Genomic DNA, 24,619 nt, shown 5'->3' with positions numbered 1-24,619 from the left:
ACATGATCAAGAACAGTATATGAAGATAGCTATTATATGCATTATTCTAATATATTATGGTATATTGCATTACATAATTTTGTGGCAGTCAGAACAGTCTGGATTATTGCTATAATAACTAACAGTCCCCCAAATTGTGGCTTATTACAACAAAGTTTATTTTTTTGTACCTGCTCAATGGTAACCTGACTTGATATCAATCAACAGGAGAGCCTAGCTTTTTTAGTCATTTAGGTAACCGGCATCTCCACAGATTTCGTGTGTACCATCAGTTGCTTCTGTGATCTATGTGAAACTGCACTGGTCTTCTAAGTGTGCAGTGACTTAAAGTTTATACCTAGAAATGCCTCCTGTCTGTGCCCATTTAATAGAAACACGACATACCTAACTTAGAAGGTTATGAAGTACAGTCTTACCTTGAACTAAAAAAATTGTTTCACATTTATTTCTTTATGGTTAGAGAGCTCAAGCATGTTTCTGTGGACATGTGTAGTCAAGGAAGACTTGAGAGCATCAGTTTCCTTCTTCCTCTATGGAGGTCCCCGGGACCGAGCTCAGGGATCAGGCCTGTCAGCATGCACCTTTACCCATCGAGTCATCTTGCCTTGAATCTTAAGATCTGGAGCAACACAAATGGCCAACCTTAAAAAACAACTTTAGCTTTATTGACAAAAGATGATGCTAGCTCATTTTAATTTAATTTATTTTATTTATTTATTTTTTTTGGCCCATATAAAGACTTTTATAAGACTTAAAAATTTTTAAGTTTTGTTTTACTTAAATTTTATAAGTAATGTGCTTACTTTTACATTTCCTAGTTTTCAAATTCTGTTTGTTTATTTTTAGTAGAGATGGCAGCATGACAGTGCTAGTACAGAGGCCAATCCCTGACTTTCTTTTGAAGATTGAGCTGATAGAGATTGACTTGTTAATACATGTCTGATAAGCTTATTCCAAGGATTATCCTTAATGTTAAATAAACAAGCTCAGGGTCAGAGTGCTGGCTTCCGATGAGGGGAGGCCCTGTTTTTAATCCCTAACACAAAACATCCAAACATAACATTAAATAATCAAAGGCTGTAGAAGGTTGGCACCTTTTTGTTTGTTTCGAGAGAGGATCTCATGTAGCCGTGGTTGGCCCGGAACCTCTGATCTTCCTGTGTATGTGCATGTGTACGTACATGTGCGTGCTTGTATGGTTTGGGAAGTATGCTGAGTGCCGTTATCAGTGCTCTGATTTTCCCCTTGACAGAAGGTCTCTCACAGAACCTGAAGCTCACAGCTAGCTGGCCGGTGAGCTCCTGGATCCGTCTCGCTTTGCCCCGTGACGGGGTTACAGGCGTGTGTTTCTGGGCATGATCCGCTCTTTTGTGTGGGTGCTAGGGATCCAAACTCAGGGTCTTGTGTTTGTGTAGCAAGTGCTGTGTCCTAGTGTTTGGATTGCTATGATAAAACACCACGACCACAACCAAAAGCGGCTTGAGGGGTACAGGCTTCGGCAGAACAACGTGACCACAGGGGAACCAGGGAGGAAATAAGCTAGCTGAAGTTTCCCAATGTGAGCAATTAAAATGCCAACTGAGATTTAGGGTTTTTTGGATAATGTTCTTTTTTCCTTCTTTGTTTCAGGTGTCTGCCTAATGCACAACTTACGCTAGATGTTTCTTGGTGGCTTATCTAGAAAACCTAAGGTGAGACATGTATGAATGCATCCAGCACTTTATATACATTTTATAATGAGAATGAGTTGCTTGTGAAAGTTTAAGGTGACAGATGTCTTTTCCTAAGTGTTTCAATAGGAAGCAAAACTTTTTATAGTGCTATGTACCAGTCTTCATGCTTACACTTGTGGGTTAGTTTGGGAAATGAACTGACTCTATTGTTTACATACTTTGGAGTGTATTTTAAAATTTTTTTTCCACTTGAAGAGAGAGTTAAGTGCATGCTGCTGACCTGACACATTTAAGGAAAAATCTTGGCATTGTTATCTGATGGGTTTTATATTTTTAATTTGTATTTAATTGTTTATTTGGGGACAGTTTCACTATATTCCTCTAGTTGAGCTGGGCACTTCCTTTGTAGGCCAGTCTGGCCTGAACTCACAGAGGTCCATCCACCTGCCTCTTGCTTCTGGAGTGCTGCAATTAAAAGTGTGCCTTGGTTACTTCCTAAAATTCCCTCTCTCTGTGGCCTTATGTAATAAGGTGAATCCATTAGTGTGCTAATTGGTTTCCCCAGAGACTTTCCCTTGTACAGAAGACTTCTGTAGAGAACATTCTGCTCTAAAGGTCATACTAAAGTCTTTTTTCTTTTCTTACCTATTGGCTCAAATTCTCCTCATTTCCAAATTCTATTTAAAAAAAAATTGGGGTGGGGCAGGCTGGAGATGGCAGGCTCAGCTGGTAGAGTACTTTCCTAATGCCTACAGAGCCCTAGGTTGCTCCCCAGTACCTTAGCTGGCATGGTGGTGCATGCCTGTAATACCAGCACCTGGAGGAGGACCAGCACCTGGGAGGAGGAGACAGGGGGACCAGAAGTTCAAGGTCTTCCTACACTGAGAGCTTGAGACTAGACAGATTAATGCATGAAACCCAGTCTCCAAAAAAATTTATCCCCTTCACTTAACAACTTTAAAGTAGACCATTAAATCTCTAGCCTAGTCTTTCTACCTGGAGTCCAGCTGCTCTAAACCATTCTTATCACTGTCAACATGGTATTTTTTTTTCTAAAAGATAAATGCCAGCATGCCAGTTTGATTTTCAGAATCCTTTGGATTACATATTATTTTAGACTCCTTCAGAGAACATTCTAATCTGTCTTTTTCCATATTCCCCCAAATCACTGGCATCCTAAGCATGATTGTTTAGTTCATATCATATCTTTACTGAGAAATAATTTACATAGCATAAAACTGTCTCACTTAAAGTATACAATTCAATAACCTTTGTTATATTTACAGAGATGTATGACCATTACCACCATCTAATTTTGAAATATTTCAACACTCTTAAAAGTGCTAAACCACAAGCATAGAGAGAGATGGCTCAGCAGTTAAGAGCCACTGGCTGCTCTTCCAGAAGATCCAGGTTCAATTCCCAGCTCCTGCATGTCAGCTCACAACTATAACTCCAATTCCTGGGGCTCTGAAGGCACAGGCCTGCAGGTGCACACACAGGCAAAACATTCACAGTCAATAGTCACCTCATTCCCTTCTGGCTGCTGATGTGCTTGCTGGCTACTGATTTATTCTGGATATCTTTCATGGTCTCTAAAGTATTGAGGTTCACTCATGTTGTAGCCTGTGTTGGTACCCCATATCCTTTTGTAGCACAATGATATTCTCTTGTTCGCAGTAGACCCTGGGCTAGAGAAGGTTTCTGAGTAGTCAAGATTTTTTTTTTAAAGGTTAAAATAAAATTCTTTAATTTTATGGAGGATGTAGGGTGAACAAGAAACTGACCCTATGGAAGTACAAGCTCCTGCTTTCAGGAGCTTAGCACAGAGGTGGTGGCCGTCCCAGTGTTTCGGAAGTTCTGTGGATTCCAGGGCAGGACCAGATAAAAGAGATGAGTGGAAACAGGCTGAGGGAGACTACAGAACCAAGTCTTTCATATTCCCCAGCTTCTGATGAGAGGATGTCAAAAAGCCTAAGAAAAGGCCTCAGCTGAAGGCCACAGAGACTTCTGATGATGGCCTGGGGATGCAGCTATGCTATGAGTTGATAGTTTCAGTTTGGAAAAATGCACTTAAAAAGCTTGTCTTTGAAAATTTATTCCTCCGCCCCCACCCCCAGACTGGGTTTCTTTGTAGCCCTGGCTGCCCTGGAACTCACTCTGTAGGTCAGGCTATCCTCGAACTCAGAGATCGACTAAGTGCTGGGATTAAAGGCATGCGCTACCACTGCCCTGCTTGGAAATTTATTCTTATAATGAACATTTTTGAGTTCAGCTGATTGATTATGCTAAATACAGCATGGGACTATATCCTTGAGTGTGACTAGATTGTTGATTGAGTAAGCAAATAGCTGCTTGCTGAAGCATATTTCTTTGTGTGCTAGTTATGTGGAAGAAAGGCTGTCAGTCACTGCTTTAACGGATGTAGGAGGAGATGTCATAGGACTGAGTCAGGATTCCAGTTTGGTGAGCTGAGGTTTGGTGACTTCCACTTCCTCTTGAGTCAGTCTTATTGTGAAGATCAGTTTGTGTGTACATATGAAAGCGCTTTATAACTAGGAGTCCAGATTCAAAGCTAAAGCAAGCTCTCAGCGCCTTCTCTGCCAGCTTTAAACTCTGGGCTGGCGAAGCTCCTGGAGCTTTTGTTTATAAGTAAGTATTGTTAACATTATGTTCAGCTCTTTCAACTTAGAATTTAAGAATTCTTTTCCCTTTTATCTTCTGCTTGCCCTCAGTTCTCTTGCTGATACACATGATGACCAGATAGTAAGCCTAAGTTCATTAATTTTCACCTATTTTGTTTCATTTAATAATTACAGTGACTCTAGTGTGGTTTATGGTATTTCCTCATTTTCCTATGATGCAAACAAGAGGATTGGGGAGATTGCATAGCTACCAAATGCTATGATTCCAGTCAGTTTTCTGAAGACAGTGTTTTTTATTGTTAAACATATGGCTTGAGTGAAGATCTAAATGGCCATGTACCTCAGCTAAAGCAAACTTTTGATTTCCATTTTCCCTCCTTGCTTTTTTCTTTTTACAGATTTATATATTAATTATTATGCATACATGACATGTATGCATAACACGTATGCATAATAATTAATATGCACCCACAGGCCAGAAGTGGACATCAGATCACATTATAGATGGTTGTCAGCCACCATGCTGTTGCTGGGACTTGAACTCAGGACCTCTGGAAGAGCAGTCAGTGCTCTTAACCACTGAGCCATCTCTCCAGCCCCCTGCTTTTTCTTAATAATGGTTAGTGTCTAACAAAAAATGCTATTATAGAGAAAATACATTTGATAGCATAACTTAGTTAACATTATAATGCCATTAAAAATGTCTTGTTAATGTTACATAACATAGAGCATGCATTTGGGAACGTTTTGGTGCTGTGAAATATAGTTGTCTTTCAAGTAAGATGAGCTAATTTTTCTCCTTTTAAATTTTTATTAATTTTTAAAATAAGTAATAATAAAGCAATAGGTTTTACCCTGGCATTTCATACATATATGTCATTATACTTTGTTCTAATTAATCCCCAAACTAATGTTTTTAATAGGTATATTTTATTTTTGGTTGTGAACCTAGCCTTTAACAGCTGAGCCATCTCTCCAGCCCAGTATATTTTATTTTCAAGGCATAGCTCTACTTGTTATAGATGCTTATAAGCCAAATGTGTTTGCTCTAGCACAGTAGTTCTCAACTTGTAGGCTGCGACCCTTTGTGGAGACGGGGGATGTCAAGTAATCTTTTCACAGGGATCACATATGAAATATTTAAATTATGATTCATAACTGTAGCAAAATTACAGTTTTAAGGTTGGGAATCACACAACACAAGAAGCTGTATTAAAGAGTCACAGCATTAAGAAGGTTGAGATCCACTGCTCGAGCAGGAAAATAGGTAAATATGGGTTTTTTGTTGTTGTTGGTTTTTTTGTTTTGTTTTGTTTTGTTTTTATGAGATAGGGTTTCTTTGTTCTGGAACTCTGTAGACCTGGCTGGCCTTGAACTCACAGAGATCCTCCTGCCTCTGCCTCCAAAGTGCTGGCATTAAAGGCATACACCACCGCCCGTCATGAATGTGTTCTTAATTTGTCCAGACATGGTGGCTCAGGCCTGTAATCCCAGCACTCTGGAGACTGAGGCAAGAGGGTCCTGAGCTGGAGTCAAGCCTGTCTGAAAGAAATATTTCAAAATTTAGGGAGGGTGTTAAATTAGGAGACTTTTCTACAATATCTAACCATTTATGCTAGGAGGGTGTTTTTATAGTGCATTAAATAAGAAAAACCTTTACAATGCCTGAGAGGTGGTTGTCAGGAAGAGTTGGCAGAGTGTTCACTTCTGTGTGGATTTCATTCTGATGTTGCACTTGAGTCTGACATGCTCCCTTGTTCAGGAACAGGCTCCAGACACTGATTTTACTTAGAATGTTGCTCCTTTTGTGGTGAATGTCAATGCCGACTCACCAGGGCCCTCACACTGACCTTCTTTGACCCACAGACTTCTGCCTTCGAATTACTGTTGATTTCATGTTTCTCTTTTTTCTGTTAAATTTTTTCTGGTGGTTATTACTTGCCTAAAATTCTCTGTGAGTAGAGCATTTGTTTTAGCTTTAGTTTTTTTCCCCCAAGTGATGAGTTTGAGATGGCTGTGGTACTTTGAGGTCTTAGTTGCTACTGTTCTTAAAAATGTCATAATTCATAAAACTTGAGCAGTGTTGGCTTTCGTTTCTGTTCTGTGAATATAGAAAGTTTATTCCAGCTTTAGAGTCCTCTAGTGCCTGCCCCTGTGGACAGTAGCTTTTCCTCAGCCTGCGGATTTGCTGGGTTCTTCTTGTCATTTGGCGTCTGTTCTTCAAGGCAGTGTGCTTGTCAGCTCACTAGAAATTAGTGTACCCCAACCTGGTTTGTTTCATGACTTATTGTTTGTTTGTTTGTTTGTTTTTTAGCATCTAATCACTAGTTAATTGTCGTTTATTTTGCATTTATCTCTTATGGTCACACGGGACAGTGTGTCTTGTCTTACTGCTGTATTCCACGGGTCTGAAACAGTGTCTACCATAATAATGTTCCTAGTAAATGCTTTTTTTCCCCTTTGTGGTCTTATTTATTTTTCTGTCCATTCTTTTTTTATTAATTTATTCATATTAGATCTCAATGTTTATCCCATCCCTTGTATCCTCCCATTCCTCCCTCCCTCCCTTTTTCCCCTTACTCCCCTCCCCTATGACTGTTCCTGAGGGCGATTTCCTCCCCCTGTATATGCTCATAGGGTATCAAGTCTCTTCTTGGTAGCCTGCTATCCTTCCTCTGAGTGCCACCAGGTCTCCCCATCCAGGGGATGTGGTCAAATATGAGGCACCAGAGTACGTGTGAAAGTCATACCCCACTCTCCACTCAACTGTGGAGAATGTCCTGGCCATGGGCTAGATCTGGGTAGGGGTTTAAAGTTTACCACCTGTATTGTCCTTGGCTGGTGCCATAGTTTGAGCGGGACCCCTGGGCCCAAATCTGCCTATCATAATGTTCTTCTTGTAGGTTTCTAGGACCCTCTGGATCCTTCTACTTTGCCATTCTCCCATGCTTCTCTCATCTAGAGTCCCAATAGGATGTCCTCCCCTCTGTCCCAGTTTCCTGGTAAGTGAAGACTTTCATGGGACATGCCCCTTGGGCTAGTATGCAGATATAAGTGAGTATAGTAAATGCTTTTTAAGTAAACAAAGAGTGAATGTGTTTTCTGTGTGTTATATATCGACGTCTCCTTCCTTTTTTCTTCATTTCTTTGTGTCTTCATTCCTTTCTTTACCAGACAGTAAAATCTATTCATGTTTCCTTCAACCAGTGTTTATATTTCTTTGGCATCTTTCCTATGGTTTGTTATTCTGTCCCTCGGAGGGTGATTTTGGAGGAGGGCAAAGCCTTCCAGTTGTCAAACTCTTGAGAAATGACTGTTTCAGTCTATCCACGGCTTTCTGGGTAGGTGTTGGAGCTGGTACAGCCCAGTCACAAGTGCAGCGAACAGGCACGAGAAGTGACGGCTCACATCTGCTTCCATCCTGCATGAGCTGCCCTCCCCCGCAAGGGCTTGCCACTGTCAGCTCAGCAAAGTAGAGTCTTCTTCTCCCCAGACACCTGTCTTCAGGACTATGGGACAGAAATGATTCCAGGTTTCCAAAGCAAGCCAAAATGTGCTGCCAGAACAAAGCACAACAATTTCCTGCTGCTCCAACTTGAATCCAGACTCAGGACAGCGGCATGGATTCTCAAGAGGATGGCCCTGAGACTTTTGTTATGTTAAAGAGGTAGATTTAATGTGCTTATTAGTTTTGGTAAGCAAAGTGACAACTGCACAAAATAGGATTTTGAGTCTTAGAGCTTCTTTTTATGTCATAGTCCTTCTGTGTTTCTTATGTTAACTTTATGGAAAAGAGAAGGCATTTTTGAATGAAAGTCATTTGGTTTATTTTCTGTTTCATTCTTCCAGCTGCTGGTTTTGTTTGTTTGTTTGTTTGGTTGGTTGGTTTTTCAAGATAGGGTTTCTCTATGTTATCTTGGCTGTCCTGGATTCACTTTGTAGACCAGGCTGGCCTTGAACTCACAGTGATCCGCCTGCCTCTGCCTCCCAAGTGCTGGGATTAAAGGCCACCAAGCCCGGCTGCTCCTATTTCATTCAATATAAATCTCTCTCTCTCTCTCTCTCTCTCTCTCTCTCTCTCTCTCTCTCTGTCTGTCTCTCTCTCTCTCTCTCCTCTCCTCTCCCTCTCTCTCTCTCTCTCTCTCCTCTCGTGCTCTCTCTCTCTCTCTGTCTGTCTCTCTCTCTCATCCCCCTCTCTCTGTGTGCTGTAGACATGTAAGTGTGTGTATACTGTGTCCATGTGTACTCACAGGGAGGTTCCCTAGTATGTTAGGTTTGCAGGTGTGCATAGCTGCCAAACTTTTTTTTCCCCTTTTTTTTTTTTTGGTTTCTCAAAACAGGGTTTCTCTGAGCAGCCTTTGCTGTCCTTGACTCGCTTTGTAGACCAGGCTGGCCTAGAACTCACAGCGATCCACCTGCCTCTGGCTCCCAAGTGCTGGGATTAAAGGCGTGCACCACCATACCTGGCCTCTATGCCAAACTTCTTATGTGAGTGAAAAGCTGGGCATTGAGCTCAGGTCCTCATGTTCGCATAGCAAGCACTCTTTCCTACTGAACCACTTTCCAGCCCCATGGTCTCCTTTGAAGTACTACATCTTAATCATAACATGTGCTATTATCAATGTTTACATATAGGCTTTCAAATGTATTTAAATAAATTGTATGATACTAGTATATCAGTTCTGGTATGCCTTGTGATATCAAATGTGGTGGTGGTTTGTTTTGATCAATTTTGGTAGATTTTATTTGAAATTATTCTCAGTCTGATTTAGTTTTGAAATGTGTCCCTTTTAAAAATTGTTCCATTCAACATACTCATTTAAAAAACCTTTCTTGAAGCTTGGGTTTATGTCATTAAATTCTGCTTCAGTTATTTTGTTTTAAAAATTAAGAGGCGCTCCATGCAAAATGAAGGTACTAAATAACTTTTTGGTTGTATGAGATGCATGCTATAAAGCTGTCCAGTTGTCTAATGAATGACCAAAATCACATAATCATCTCAATTAATGGAGAAATTTGTCAGGCTTTAACATGGTTTGATAATAAAAATAGTTATCATCAAACTAAGAATTGAAGAAAAATTTTACCCAGTAAAGTCCAATTTTGAAGCTCACAGCCAACCTTTTGGCTGCAGCATGAACTGAAAGCTTTTCCTCTGAAATTAGGACCAACGCAAAGACACTGCATTATGAATCCTAACTAGTCATCAGAAAAAGAAAATAAAAATGACCCAAGCTGGAGAAGAAAAAGTAAAATTATCTGTTTGCAGAAGACTTGATGTTATAGGTAGAAAATTCTAAGATTATGAATAAATTGTTAGAACTCAGGAATTCAAACATAAAAATTGAGATTGAAACTTTACCTTATATTGCATATAAAAATTAGCCCAGCACAGCTTCCAGACCAGGATGTGAGAGCTAACAGAAAACTTTCAGAAGAAACTATAGATAAAAAGCCTCATGTCGTCAGGTTTAGCAGTTATTTCTTGGCTATTACACCAAAAGCATAGACAATAAAATAAGTAAGGGTAAGTTGCACTTCATTAAAATTAAAAACCTTTACCTCAAGTGAAATGACCAACAGTAAAAAGGCATACTAAAAAGAAGTGTTTGCAAATCACAGATTTAATAAGGAATCAATATCTAGAATGCATAAATAATCTAACATATATTCAGAACACTCATCATTTTACAGTTGGGTGAAACCATCTAACACAAAGCTTACTTTATAACAGTCCTGCGTATCTCAAGCATGTAGATTTTTTGTAACATGATTGGCTGTGAAAACATTAATGAAAAGATACTGAGTTAACGATCATAAGCCCTTGGCTGGCTGTGAGCTGTGGCTCACTGCCACTTTCCAGCATAATAAGAGAATGTCATACCATATATTACTAGTCTGGGAAAGATAAGAATTCTAAACTTGCTGGGTATTGTGGCACATACTTTAATACCAGCACTCAAGAGGCAGAGGCAGGTGGATCTCTGAGTTCGAGGCCAGTCTGGTCTACAAAGAGAATCCAGACCAACCAAGGCTTCACAGAGAGACCCTGTCTTGCGGGGTAGGGGGGAAGAAAAGAAAAAAAGAATTCTAAACTGACCATAGAATATGTATCATTTTACACTACTGTAAAAATTTAAAGCATATTGTGTATCCATAACACACACATGGTCTTTGCAGCTGGTTTGCTATTAAAATTCAGCATTAGTTTTAAGATTTAGAGGTTTTTTTTAAAGCATATAAATAATTTTTTTGTTCTGGTTTGGTTTGGATTTTTGAGACAGGGTTTCCTTTGTAGCCTTGCTTGTCTTGGACTCGCTTTGTAGACCAGGCTAGCCTCAAACTCACAGAGATCCACCTGCCTCTGCCTCCCTGATTGCTAAGATTGAAGACATGCACCGCCGCACCCAGCTAATTAAGAATGTTTTAATATAGTTTAATTTCTAGTAAATGTTAATTTTCTTAAGATGTAAAAATTTTTTGTGTTCATCTCTATATCTACTATGATTTATTTATTACCCACAGGTTTTATGAGGTTCTTTTTACATCCATCTATTCAATGTATATGTGTATCTGTATGAATGTTAATCAGAGGGCCACTTGGGAGTCAGTTTCCTCCTTTCACTGTGGGTCCCAAGGATGAACTCAGGTCAATATCAGATTTGACGGCAAGACCTTTATGCTGAGCCATCTTACTAGCATCTACAATTTCTTTATGGGGTTTATGCTTCTTTATTTTGAGACAGTGTCTCACTACTCACTATGTAGTCTGCCTGCTTGGAACTCACAGAGATCTGCCTGCCTCTGCATCCTGGATTCTGGAGTTAAAGACTGCATCACCATGCCCAGTTATTACAGATTTTTTTTTTCTGAGACAGGGTTTCACTGTATTAGCCTTGGCTGCCCAGGACTCGCTTTGTAGACCAGGCTGGCCTCAAACTCACAGCGATCTGCCTGCCTCTACCTCCTAAGTGCTGGGATTAAAGGCATACGCCACCATGCCCGGCCAGAATTTTTTTTAAAAAGAGGCTTTATTAATTGATTCCACTGATAATTTTCCTTTTTGTAGTTATGCACATGTATATATGTGGATAAGTATTTCTTGCTTTCACAGTTGATTTTAGATTATTAAGTATGTGGTGTTCTGTAGCTACAACTTTTAAGGATAAGCAATGGAAACTTAGGGAGAGTAAATTATATCACATATGTCTCTTGTTGGAGAGCCTATCTTTTATATATTTCTTTATAGTTGTTACTTTTAAGTTTCAATGTTTCTTTATCATAAACCTCAGCTGTTGAGAGAGCAGAAGTTGGTTTCAGGTGTCTTTTGGGATCGTTCTCCATTTTATTTTTTTGAGATAAATTCACATTGATTTGAACATGTACAGACAACACACAAAAAGAAGAAAGAACATAAATCAAAATTTGAGATGGTAGGGCAAACCTGGTGGCACACACCTTTAATTCTGCACTTGGCAGAGTTCCAGGCCAACCAGGGGCCACATAGAGAGACCTCTGCCACCTACCCATTGAGTCGGGGAGCTGGAGGGATGGCTCAGTGCTTAAGAGTACTGGCACTTTTTCCCAAGGATCCAGGTTCAATTCCTAGCACCTCTGAGGAGACTTAGAACTATTTGTAACTCCAATTCCAGAGGATCTGATGACCTCTCTATGATCCACAGGCACCATATATGCAGTGAAATACTCACCTATATAAAATGATAAATTATTAAAAATTGACTTGGTATAGAATCTATTCCAGACTGTGTTTACCTCTTTAAAATTTTATGTTCAGGATCTTTAGGTGGCAGGATGATACTAACAGGGTCATTTACTTTAAAAAAGCAATCATATTCACACTTTGGTAGTACAGTTCACATTATTGATTATAAGTTTCAGTCATTCTTTTTTGATATTAAAATGACTATTCATTGACATTTTTTTGCTTGTCTTTTAGTAACATTTTCTTTATTCAGTATTATATCATTTTGATTGCTTTCAAAATAAAATATTTTTTTCTTGCTGCTTTTATGACTCCATTATTTTGTCTCAGTTCAGTTTATGTGGACTTCTTTTACTTTTTGTTTCTCAGACTTAAGGGGTACCTCAGAATTTAGGTTCCTTCTGACTGCTGGCACTTGTATTTCTTTTATTGCCCCTTTTCTCACTCATTTTATCCTTGTTTTCCTCCCCTAAGCATCTACTCTAATCCAGTTAATGTGTCTGGATATTTGCTTAACATAGGAATATGGGTTGTGTTCCTATATATGTGCTTCAAATTTCCATATACAGCCCCTGGCTGTATATTCTGTTTTATGTGTCAGGAGTGAATGGTGGGACCTGGAGACTCAGACTGCTTCATGACGCTGCCTGCAGCTGCCTGAGTTCTCTCGGAGACCGCTACTCAGGTGACACTGAATTCTTGACTATACTGCGGAGCTTGAAGGAAGGCTGGGGTTCCTAAGGAATAGATTTAAGTAGATTTAAGCATGAGAGTTAGTAAAAGGAGAGGGGTTTCACGTAAGAATAGAACACATCTATGTGTGGGTGTGGGCTTTTCAATATTCATATGCATAATCTTGTAGATTCTAAAATTACATCGTTCAAAGGGTTCCTAAGGGACCCTATACCTCTTTCTTTCTTTCTTTCTTTCTTTCTTTCTTTCTTTCTTTCTTTCTTTCTTTCTTTCTTTCTTTCTTTCTTTCTTTCTTTCTTTCTTTCTTTCCTGTAAATGAGATTGTAGGGTGGTTCCTGAGATGCACATGATGGGACTACAGGCTGGTGGTTCAAAACAGTAGGTCATAAAAAGGTTGTACAAGGAAGTCAGGTATGTTTTTATTATATCAGAGATTATTGTCTTATGAGGTTTCCAGAAAATTGTAGATTTTATAGCTGGGAAAGGAACAAGGCCATACTCAAGGTTGTGTGTACTGAGACCTTATTCACAGTTCATTACCGCTTTGACATTCTTATTTGAAATGTCTCTATATAAAAGGATTATTGTCTTTTTGTAGACAGCCATAAAAGTAAATTTTGGCTTTTTTTTTTTTTTTTTATTCTGAGCTGGCAAGACTTCAGACAGACTCTGAGGTGTCTTTATACCTCGCTATAGTTTATCAATACTCCAATGATAATCTTAATTTTTTTTTCTTAAAGAGACTGTATTTGAAGGTTAAATTGGTGGGTTGTTGAATGTCCATTATAACGCTCATAAGAATTGTCAGGTTTTCCCTTAGAATGGCCATACAGTTTACATTCCTTTGCTCACTGCTTAAGGATCCTTAGACTCCAACCCCATTTCTCATGTGTATAATTGGGCAACGAAACTGAACGAGGGTTTGTTTTTATAAGCTTGGTGTAGGTAGACTTGTAGCTGCAACCTCAGCTGTCAGAGTAGATGCAGAGGTATACGGAAGAAGGGGGAAATAAGACAGTGGTGATTTTGGATGAGATGCCTAATTGTTACGAATAAGATAAAGACAGAGTGGGTTAGGAGGAATCCGTCATTCAGAAGAGAAACGCCTTTGGTCTTAGTTAATTTTCCTAAAGGGCACTTTGTGGTTAAAGAATATGAGGGCCAGCCCTCCTGGACAAATAAGGCCTGCCCACCAGCCATGTGCACAGCTGGCTCTGAAGCTGTAAATGGTTAGGTTTTTGTGTGTGCTCATTATGGTTCTTGGAATGCAAACATGAATGAAACTGACTCTGCCCTGGAAGCTTGTGGTTATAGACAAGTGGGTGCAAGACTTGGGCCTCATCTGCTCTTTGGGAAACCGTTTTGTTGTCTGAGAAGCTGACTCCTGCTGTGTAGTGTTTGATGGCAGCCAGTCTCCTGTCACTGTTATTCTTCCTATTTCACTTTCTAAAATTAAGATCTATATTAACTGTATATTCAGGATCCCACAACCATCATATTTAGCCTAATGAAAGATTCCCCAGGAAGGGAAAAGATTGGGTGTAGTGTTTATTTTTTAAAGTGTGGTAATTGGAGTGGCAGTAAATAACACTTGGGCAAGTCCCTTTGAATTGGTGCAGTAGACATTGGGAAATACTACCTAGAAGCATGAAGTAATTAAAAGTAATAAGCTATATAACAAATAATGCTAATAATACAGAAAATAGTGTCTGGGAAAATAGAGTAAGTGAGGTTTCCAATCTTTATATAACTAAAGTCCCTCTAAAAGACCAGCAATTTACACCTTATGCTATCACCCTTAGTTGCCCCGAAAGGTCCCTGTTCCTGAAGACTTCATACATTTCAGACACAGGTCCCAGGAGCCCCTGTCCTGGAGTGGACTGAAAAGCCTCTTCCCTGAGGACTAGCTTTCATGCTACCTGAAGGCACCATGCCAACTTTCAAAGGAGGAAAGCAACCAACAGTTCTACCTAGTGAGGGCACATATGAACCAGTGACAAGCATGGCACAGTCAGTAACCTTACTGGTGCAGAAGTGGCATACATACCCTGTTGGTAACCAACAGCTCTCTAATTGGACTTAAACCCTACTCAGCAGGTGGGAAATCAAATAGAGATTCTGGTGCTGTGCGCTGATGAGAACCTCTCCCGCTATATTTGAAGAGTGTGCTGGCCAAGTTTACTTTGTATTTTGTTTCCAAATAATTTACAGATGAATTGCATATTTGTAGTGGCAGTTGTTTTATAAATAGAAACATTATTTCAAGGCTTGTTGGATATACTTTAGTCCATTAATAAAAACAACAAATGTAATTTATTTTATGAAAATAGAATAATATCTCATTTTACATTTTAGATTCTGAGAAGCTTGAATGTGTGGGTGGGTTTGCAGCCTCGTTTTCTTCATTGTCTGTCAGGAGTACATACATTTTAGGTTTGTCTTATTTTTCTTTCTTTGACTAGTTGTCAGTTGTCCAGTGATGCAGAATTGGTGTTTTTGTTGTTTTTACCTGAACATTGAAGTGAAAACAACTCTTCTGTTCTCAAACCAGCTGTCTGTAATACTTATGCTCTATCAGTTTCTTAATTACTAGCCATAAATTGTGTGGTACTACAAAAAAGAGCTGTCTTCCTTACCCCCACATATGAGTGTTTTGCCTACCTGTAGGTATTTGTACCTCATGTATGATTGGTGCCTGGGGAGGCCAGAAGAGAGCGGTGGATCTTTTGCAACTAGAGTTACAGAGTATTTTGAGCCACCATGTGGGTGCTGGGAATCAAACCAGGTCCTTTGAAAGAGCAGCCAGAGCTCTTAACTGCTGAGCCTTCTCTTCAGCGCCAGAAAGAACACTTTTTGGTACCATGCTGATAGAGAAGGATCTCAGGACTGACACTGAATAGCTGTCACTGCTTCCGTTGCCTCATCAGTAAAACTACACCCTTCAAGATTTCTTGTGTTGTGTCTCTAGCATTATGCCTACCATACAGCAGGTAGCAAGCCAATACAAAGTTGTTGGGTTTTTTTGTATTTTATATTTTTCTACTTGGATGATGTTTGCTTGTTTTAGTTTAAGGTAATTTTACAGTGAGTACTTTTAATGGTGAATAAAGAATGTTAGTTATATGATGCTAGACCTTTAGTTGAGGTCTTTAAAAAGAAAATGTATCTGTTATCAACTCTCCTTTTCTTAACTATTTCTTATATAATTGTGTCTTATTTTTTAAACTACTATTTTTTGTTTTTTGAGACAGGGTTTCTCTATATAACAAGCCCTGGCTATCCAGGACTCTGTAGACCAGGCTTGCCTCTGCCTCCCAAATGCTGGGATTAAAGACATGCACCACTACACCCAAGTTTTTAAAACTACTTTAAAAGGATCTCTGTGAGCTCAAGGCCAGCCTGGTCTATAAAGTGAGTTCCAGGAGAGCCAGAGCTATACAGAGAAACCCTGGAGAGAGAGAGAGAGAGAGAGAGAGAGAGAGAGAGAGAGAGAGAGAGAAGGAGAAGAAGAAGAAGAAGAAGAAGAAGAAGAGAAGAAGAAGAAGAGAAAAGTTTATCATACAAATTTATAGTATATTAAATTATATAATTGACCAGAAATCCTACAATATCAGTATGGCTAACTGCTTTGCACATGTCTATATAAGATACATGTGTTTATTTTTTTTCCCATCGAAAAAAAAAAAATTGAGGGTCATACTGGGAAAGCTTTTTAAGAGTGTGAGTTTACTAATGGGCCAATCAGTGGACTGAAGGCCATGTGGTATATGTAAAGTGATCTGGAGCCTGTTATTGGAGGGTGAAGGTTCCATTATCAGATTGGACTCATCTCCATTGGGACTACAAAGTGCTTAGTGGTCCTTGAGCAGCTGTGAGGGAGTCACATCGGAGCATTCTTGAAGGCAGTGTGAGCCATTGCTGTTCTGGGCACTGTGTCCAAGGAGAGTCCCCTTCTTCATAACATCCTGTCGATTTTCAGGCTTCAAAGTATGAGTATGGATTCCTTTTTCTTTAAACTTTATTCATTTTACCTTTGGATTTTTATTATAATACTGCTTTTTTCTTAGTGTTTAATGGCTGGCTTTTTTTTTTTTTTTTCTTTTCAACAGAAATGTCTAACATTTGCATAAATTTTTCTTTTTATTTGGCACAAGATGTTACTTCTCAAGATTTGCATAAAAGAATCCACTACCAAAAATCTATACCTTTTCTGTTAATGAAAATATTTCATCTTGGTGTTGGTGTATTTTATTATTTTTAGTATGGAGTTCCATTAATGCTTAATAGTAGTGTCATATATACATATATATATATATTATGAAAATTAGTTTGTCTCATAGTTATCTTATTTTTATAAAATAAATTAATACAGGAATTCACACAGATTTTTAGAACCTATTAAAATCAGGTTTTAGTTATATTATTGGCATTGGAACTTAGAGTGATTTGTTGGGTCTTTGAGCAGCTGGTTTCAGACTGCATGCACGCCCACTCTAACAGCAGTCGATCTGCCTTTGAACTGGAGTCTGGGATGCAGAGAGCACTTCAGCCTAACACTTTGTTTTTGGTTTTTAAAATCTGGGTTTCCTCAAATACAGTTTTTATTGCCATGGAAAACAGTGAGCCTCGTTAAAAATGTTTGGATTTTCTTTGAGTATCCAAAGGTTTTCTTTTTAGATAACATATTTGGTAAGTAGATCTAAACATACTTTATTGTTGAATATGTTTACTTGAGGAAAATAATAATATCAAAATTTGAAGCTTTTCAAAATATAGTACATGAAATGGACTTTCTTCTGTCTGCCTATGGTATGAGTTCATTTATCGCCAGTAATTTTTTAATGCATTTCACATGTTAAATACATTTTTACGTAGAATAGTATTAAGCATACAGACTATGTGGGAGGGAAATGGATGTTAGTTTCAGAGCCCTCTTCAACATCACAGGCACTTGTCCTTCTAAACACGTTGGACCTTGATCTGAAAAGAAAGCTTTTGTGATGAAGGGAATCTCTCCTGCATTCAGAGAATTCTGTCATCAGATGCAAGTGCAGGCTGAACAAAGAGGGGTCACAGGGCAGCTTTTCATCCCTTCACTTTGTTTATGGCAGGAGGAAATATAGATTGATTTTTCATTTGTAGGAAGTGTGTCTAATTTTTGAAGTAACTGTGGGATTTCTGTTTTTGTTAGAGACGTTTTGGCATCCTTTATTTCTCCTAGTTTTAAGTCAGCCTGTTCACTCTTCAGTTGGAAAGATTAGCAAGATCCAAGGTTTTGTGGCTTGTCATCCTGAGAGTAACCCAAGTGTTTGTCGCTAAATCGCCTCATCTAAGTTCATAGCCTGGCCATTTTGATATCCGTCTGGTACGTCTTTCTGTAAGACCCACAGTGGGAGTGAGGGAAGCAGATGGAGAGGTTAAGTACTTCAGGACAGCATGGTTAAAATGACTTAATGAATGGAGATTTCTAAATGTACCACCTGTTAGGATGGGGAATATATTGAAGTCAGATTTCTCTTATAATTTAGAGCATTTAGTAAATAAATTGAAATTATCTAGTGTTAGATTTCAGGCTGTTGAAGTTAGTCTGTAGTTACTGCTTCTTTAAAATTAAAAATTGTACTAATTCTTTTGTCTGTATTGGGTGACCTTATTTTTTAATCCATTCTTCAAAACAAATCTATCTTCATATAGCGTAAGTAAAATTTAAGTTGAGTTTGATTCAGGTTGAATAACTGTGTCAAAGAATCTTAATCAACATGAAGGAGAGAGGCATTAAAAAAAAAAAAGCAATGGATAGGACAGAGCTGAATTGAGATTCCAGCTGGAAAAAATTAGCATTCATCTTATAAATTGAATTTTTTATTCATGTATTATTGAGGGAAAGTACATGAAAGATCTTAAAAAATTATTTTTATATCATTAGTACTAAAATTGAAAGGTAGCACTTCTCCCTGGGGACTTTAAGTTGCCAAGAAAATGCAAACTTTAAGAGGTGGTTAACTGCTTCTGGCTTTTCAGGGGCTCTGTCACTGCTCATTTGTCCCTCTATACAGAAGTGCTCAGCTGCTCAGCTCCACCTGCTTTCCACGGGCACACTAAGAAAGGGTTTTAAGAGGATGCATTGTGCCTGGCTTTCCCTGCTTCATGTGTTCATCAGATTCCACTATGTATGGGACTCAGGGATGGGAATCAATTTGTTACATCATTGCCCTGCACCAAATTCTCTTACAGACACTAGCAGACACATCTTTCAATGTTTTTCTATAGAGATTATGGATACAGTTTGAGAAATTATTTTTAGCCACTGTGGAAAACAGTATGAAAAATACACTGTGGATCAGTTTAATAATGCATTTTTGAACAAAAAATTATTGCACTCATATTCCAAAAGTAGATGCTAGAAGCATGGAGGTAAATAAGATTTGATTCCTGCCCATAAGGATATTGTTGTCTACTTTCTTTTCTTTTGTTTTTTCAAGACAGGGTTTCTCTGTGTAGCCTTGGCTGTCCTGGACTCACTTTGTAGACCACGCTGGCCTCGAACTCACAGCGATCCACCTGTCACTGCCTCCTGAGTGCTGGGATTAAAGGCGTGCGCCACCACGCCCGGCTGTTGTCTACTTTTTAAACTTTAAAATTTGGTACAGAGAAATAAGAGGCTCAACCAGCTTCTTTTTTATTTTTTATATTTATTTATTTATTTATTTATTTTGGTTTTTCGAGATAGGGTTTCTCTGTGTAGCCCTAGCTGTCCTGGACTCACTTTGTAGACCAGGCTGGCCTTGAACTCACAGTGATCTGCCTGCCTCTGCCTCCCGAGTGCTGGGATTAAAGGCGTGCGCCACCACGCCCGGCTCAACCAGCTTCTAAATGAGAAAGTTTAACTCCAGCTCTGAAAACCAGTGAACTGCACAGACAAAGCACCAGTTGCTGATATTAATAGTCTATTTTGTTCTGTTTAACCCTCCAAAACAAACAAACAAAAACCAAAAACTAACAAACCCTGGGAAATAAAATTGTAGTAAACAGTGGAATTCTTTCTCTAGACAATTTTGTAATGTTTTTGTAAGCTTTTCTGTAGGGGCTAACTACATACTAGCCTCATGCTCAACACTGGAGATAGGAATGTATGTGACCATGCATTTTATTCTTTAAGAGGCCAGTACTAAAAAGGTATAAAATAATTGCACTGTGCGGGTAATAGCCATGCATTTTATTGTTGATTCTGAACTAAGTGATTTCTCTTGCTATCAGTGACCCTTGGCTGTACGTAAAGACTTAGAGCTTTCTTGTCAGCTGTGATACTAGGACTGAAAAAGAGGAAACTAAAATTATGAAGCCAAATTCATGGATGATGGGAGAGGGGGCCAGTCTTTCCATACAGGATCTTTCATTAGTTCCTTTTTATATTATATTTATATATTAACAGTTTAAGTGACAAGGGAAAAAAAAAAAGAATACATACTTTAGAAAGACCTGAAACATACTCTGTGGGGCTGGGAGGTTTAAAAGCACATGGTGTTCTTCTGGAGGACCTGATACCAGTTTCTAGGGCCCATGTCATATGGCTCACAACTGTTTGTAATTCTGTCTCCAGGCCTCTGACACCCTATTCTGGCTTTCATGAACACCTGCACGCAAGTTGCTTACACATGTTGTATACAGACACAGACACACTGGACACATATAAATAAATATAAGTAAAAATTTTAAAATGGGTGGTGATGGTGTATATTTTGTTTTTAGAAGATACTTTTGTTTTTGTTTTTTGAGACAGCGTTTCTCTGTGTGTAGCTTTAGTTCTCCTGGAACTAACTTTGTAGAGCAGACTGGCCTCAAACACACAGAGATCTGCCTGCCTCTGCCTCCTGAATTCTGTGATTAAAGGTGTGCGCCACCACGCCCAGCTCTATTTTGGTATTCGTAATAAAACCTTATATTGGCCCTGCTTTTTTGTTGATCTTTAATCAGACTTTCAATTGGAAACAGCTTCCATTTGCAAAACATGAAAAAAGTAAAGACTAACAACAGAAAGTAGAAAGCTCATCACAGTGGTATAGCCAGCAATGGCAGTCGCTCTGCTCTGCTCTGAGTCCATTTGCAGCTCAGTCTAGAGAAGCTGTGATCTCGCAGGTAAGACTGGAAGGAGCCATCTGAGAGAGATCGATTTGCACAGAGCTGTAGAGGTCTCTATCCAGAAATTTTACTTTGTATGTTGGCTGTTTGAAGTAGGTAATATTATCCTTTACTATTCTTTCAAACATCTTAAAAGGTGAAATACTACAAAGAACCTTTTATCTCTGTGTTCTGGCTTTCTCAACTGAAGCATGCTTTCCTGGTGTATCATGAGCCCTCCTAGAGTTTTCTGTGTTCCCGTCAAAAGTTCCTTGTCTGGCAGATACTGCCACTTTTAGTTTCCTTTCTTTTATTTAGGAACTTCCAAAGTGAACGATGAACTCCTTGGTTACTTCAGAGCTAATGATTATGTTGCTAAGTGTAATCTTATTTTACCAATTTCTTCGACAATTTTTGTTTCTAAGTAAAAATAATTTTAGATCATTAAAAAGTTCAAAGCCTTGAGTTTTACAGACAGTACATAGCTATGCTTTGTTTGGGGGTAAATTACCCCCCGCCTCCATTTTCTTGTCTAATGTGTGAGTTTCTATGGGGTGGAGAGGAAGTTTAAGGGTAAGTCTAATTAGTTTTAGATGTAAAGTGAGAGGAGGTCATCAGGTCAGGTGTTTGTTAAATTTTGAGTGTTAGAGCGTAATGATTAGAATTGATTCCACAACTGAGAGAAACTGCGCCCAGAGACATTAGTTGTTAGTCTTCTGGATTCAAGGTCAGGATTGGCAAGGCCCCCCCTTTAGAACTAAGGTTGATGGTTCTGCTAGCTTCAGAAAGCTTTCAGAACATTGGCTGCATTGTCATGTGCTTTCTAGTCCCAGAAACCAAATCCCAGCACTGATGTGTAGGAGCTGCGTGGAGGACTTGTTGACACCAAGAAGGCTTCTAGGGGATGTGTGGGAGGAAGTTGCTATTCTCCCACATTGGGAAGGGCGGGGCTAGATTTTGTATTATGAAGTAAGTTTGTTAAAGTCAGAAAGCAGACCAGAAATAAACCACGAGTCATTCTTAGCCAAATTGCACTTCAGAAAACCGTCTTTCATGTCAAATGCTTCAGTTTACTGCCCAAGATTTCATTCTCCTGGTGACCAACTATGTAGCAAATTCTCGCTTCTAGAATCACTTTCTTTTCCATGAGTTACTATTCTGCATTAAACATTTGTGAAATCCTAATACAAAAAATTTCATATCTGGGGCTGGAGAGATGGCTCAGAGGTTAAGAGCACTGGCTGCTCTTCCAGAGGTCCTGAGTTCAATTCCCAGCAACCACATGGTGGCTCACAACCATCTGTAATGAGATCTGGTGCCCTCTTCTGCTGTGCATAAAGACAGCGTACTCATATACATAAAATAAATAAATCTTTAAAAAAATTCATATGTGCTAGGATTGCAGGCAGGCTGCATACCCTACCAATTTTTATGCATTCTGGGGTTCCAAACTGTCATCCCTCAGGCTTCCGTGGTAAGTACTTTACTCAGTGAACCATATCCCCAGCCCCCAGAGATAGCCATTTTTGAGTTGAAATCTAAGCATGTGTGTGTGTGCATTAGGAAAATGGTGATGGAAGGGTTGGGTAGGGATGAGTAGATACACATACAGCTGGAAGGCTGCATATCAGACACCTGTAATCTTTACTCATGACATCACACAAGTTTATCTCCCCCATGACTGTGACTGAGGGGGATTACCTCCCCCTGTATATGCTCATAGGGTATCAAGTCTCTTTCAGTAACCTGCTGTCCTTCCTCTGAGTGCCACCAGGTCTCCCCCTCCAGGGGACATGGTCAAATGTGAGGCACCAGAGTACATGTGAAAATCATATCCCACTCTCCATTCAACTGTGGAGAATGTTCTGACCGTTGGCTAGATCTGGGAAGGATTTTAAAGTTTACCGCCTGTATTGTCCTTGGCTGGTACCATAGTTTGAGCAGGACCCCTGGGCCCAGATCTGCCTATCATAATGTTCTACTTGTAGGTTTCTAGGACCCTCTGGATCCTTCTACTTTGCCATTCTCCCATGCTTCTCTCATCTAGAGTCCCAATAGGATGTCCTCCCCTCTGTCCCAGTTTCCTGGTAAGTGAAGGCTTTCGTGGGACATGCCCCTTGAGCTAGTATGCAGATATAAGTGAGGATATACCATTTGAGTCCTTCTGCTTCTGGGTTAACTCACTCATTATGATCATTTCTAGCTCAATCTCACTATCATTTTCTATCTAATCAGCTACTCATTTTTAAAACTTTTTATTGATTCTTCATGAATTTTACATCATGCATCCCAATCCCACTCATCTCCTCATCCCTTCATATCTACCCTTGCCACACCCTCCCCCCAAAACAAAACCCAAAACAGAGCAAATGAAGCCATCTCAGCACGGAAGCTGTGGTATGTCACAGAGCATGCCTTTTTAACCACACATCTTTACTTGCAAATGTTTGTTGCAGTGAGTCACTAGTCTGGTTCGAGGCCTCTGAACTTCTGCGAGATTGGATCCTTACCAGGACTCCTCTTACATTACTATTGGTGCCCTGTGTCAAGGAGATCCTGCAGCTTTGGACTTTCAGGACTGGCCCTCTCATGTGCTCCAGCAGATCATACATGGGGGAGAAGTTGGAGTGGGTCAACTGGACCTGGGCCTGGGGGGTAGCTTAGTTGGTCAGCTCCCCAGCTGTCCTGTGCCCTCACCATCAGGGCGGGCACTCTAGCACTGTCCTGGCTAGCTCACCCAATGCCACAGCGAGCAAGTGGAGGGGCCAATTCTACTGTGTTGCTCAGGCAAGGTACAGAGCCTGCTCTTTTGAGTGCTGCAGCTAGTGAGGGGAGGGGAAACTCTGCAACTCTCATAACCTAGGGGCCAGCTCTCCTGCCTGCCACAGGTGGCAAGGGCTAGGTTGGGGGAAGGACATCTTATACTACCTTGCAGCAGGCATGAGGTGGGGCCAGCTCTCCTGAGATCATACCCTCAAGGTCGGCATACCTGCTCCTTTGCCACCAGGTTCAGCGCCAGGTGAGGTGCAGGGTACTCTCTCAAATACGGCAGCTGATGAAGGGTAGGGACAGCTCTCCAGAGTGCTGTAGCCCGTAAGGGGTGGGGCCAGCTCTATACAGCCTTGGGCATTAACAAGGTCCCAGGCAGTATCCCAGAGTTGCTGCATGACCACAGGCCCAGGCATAGCCCTCGGTGGCAGCACAGAGCTGGGACTTCACCATGGCCTCAGGTGGCAGTGCAGACTACTCACATCAGCCTGTTCCTCTCTACTCTTGTGTCTCCAGTTCCACTTCTTGTAAGAGTGCTTCTCTCCCATCTCTCCACCACATGCTTGCACACTGTAGTGGCTCCTGTTGTGGCAGGCCATGCTTCAGTGGTCCTCTGGGTGTTCTCTGCCCAGCCACACCATGTGGTGGCAGGCAGTCCTTTCCAGCTACTCATTTTTATACACACAATATATTTAACATTTGCTACCTACTACATGTAGATGGTTGAATTTTTGGAATTGTAGTGATAGGGTTTTTTTTCCTTACTAGAAAGCATAGTTTCTGTATAAATTATAATTTATGACAGCTTCATAACTTATTCTTCCTGTCTCTGCAGAAGATTTCACATTTGCTTCTTTTTAATTAGGAGAGTCAAAAACAATGGTGGGCAGCTGAACTTTGTATGAATCACAGAAACTTGAGCATAATTATAAAGGCTTTTCAATCTTTCTCCTTTAATTTTTATGGTACTCTGGAGTAAACCCCCATAAACAGGACAA

At 39.8% G+C, this 24,619-nt stretch overlaps 1 protein-coding gene across 7 annotated transcripts in view; it reads left to right on the top strand.

The window, feature by feature from the left end:
- Peak1 (pseudopodium enriched atypical kinase 1) overlaps nucleotides 1-24,619 on the top strand; it is a 213,995-nt gene that overhangs the window by 44,935 nt on the left and 144,441 nt on the right. For 5 of the 7 annotated variants that reach the window (XM_051156500.1, XM_051156501.1, XM_051156497.1 and 2 more), the window contains exon 2: nucleotides 1,630-1,691. The exons of 1 other annotated variant lie outside the window; for it this stretch is intronic. The gene's annotated coding sequence lies outside the window, so the exon portion shown is untranslated. Of the gene's footprint in view, nucleotides 1-1,629; nucleotides 1,692-14,580; nucleotides 14,832-24,619 lie in introns of all 7 variants that reach the window. One more of the 7 variants, XM_051156498.1, reaches the window with a different exon arrangement.

The sequence above is a fragment of the Acomys russatus genome, chromosome 14 (genome assembly GCF_903995435.1).
Source record: "Acomys russatus chromosome 14, mAcoRus1.1, whole genome shotgun sequence".
In the NCBI taxonomy this organism is placed as follows: Eukaryota; Metazoa; Chordata; class Mammalia; order Rodentia; family Muridae; genus Acomys; species Acomys russatus.
The sequence above is the reverse complement of the archived record's forward strand: the minus strand, read 5'-3'. Positions and strand labels throughout refer to the sequence as shown.